Source organism: Barbatula barbatula, assembly GCF_947034865.1.
Source record: "Barbatula barbatula genome assembly, chromosome: 15".
NCBI lineage: Eukaryota > Metazoa > Chordata > Actinopteri > Cypriniformes > Nemacheilidae > Barbatula > Barbatula barbatula.
The window spans coordinates 1,006,970-1,007,735 of NC_136778.1; the positions used below are offsets into that span (position 1 = coordinate 1,006,970).

The 766-nt window shown below is 35.0% G+C and overlaps 1 long non-coding RNA gene across 1 annotated transcript in view; it reads right to left on the reverse strand.

The window, feature by feature from the left end:
* LOC306905193 overlaps nucleotides 1–540 on the reverse strand; it is a 15,899-nt gene extending 15,359 nt beyond the window's left edge. The window contains exon 1 of the long non-coding RNA XR_013787706.1: nucleotides 301–540. This is a non-coding gene — a long non-coding RNA (uncharacterized lncRNA). The remainder of the gene's footprint in view (nucleotides 1–300) is intronic.
* Nucleotides 541–766: the final 226 nt, after the last annotated feature.

The following is a 766-nucleotide window of genomic DNA, read 5'->3' on the forward strand; positions in this document are numbered from 1 at the left end:
AACACCGCTAGGGACACAGCTGGCTCCACTGGGCATGCGCACTTCAATACCGCAACATTTTTGTCACGCTGAAAAAAGTTTATTACAATTATTTTATTATTGTGAGGTTAGGTTTAGAGTAATGCGCGAGCTAATGTTATTTATTGTGATATTATTGCGAGATTTTAGTAAATATGTATTTTTATCTAAGTGTTTCAAATGGGTTCTGTTCTTGTTGTAAAATCAAATAAACAGGAATAATAAACGTTAGTAAATGGAATTGTCCTTTTAGCAGTAATACAATGAACCTGAAAGCTTTACCTGTGCGCACACGATCATTTCACCATCAGATTCAGTGTAAAAAGGCGATGAGATGAACACGTGTTTGTGTCTTTATAACGAGACTGCAGCCTACAGGTTCAACATCATTTAACACTAAACAACAACAAAATTCTACTTAAAAGAATCTAATTAATTGTTTATCAAAGTGGAATTTGGTTGACATAGAAAATGCCTCCACACTGTCCTCAGAGATTTTCACCTTATAATCGCACTCTTCCTGATCAGTTAAGTGAGAGAATTGATTTGTGAAGACTGCCATCTGCTGTTCAAACAATAAGTAATGTTCATGATGTCTCGCTATTTCTATGACCCTTGTAATAAATAATGTTCTGCCCATATGTCTAAATCCTTCAGTCCGACTGTGTTTTATTCAACCATAAATTGCAACTTACTGTCAGACGTTTAATTTCCAAATGATAAATGTTCAAGCTTTGATACTCTCGTG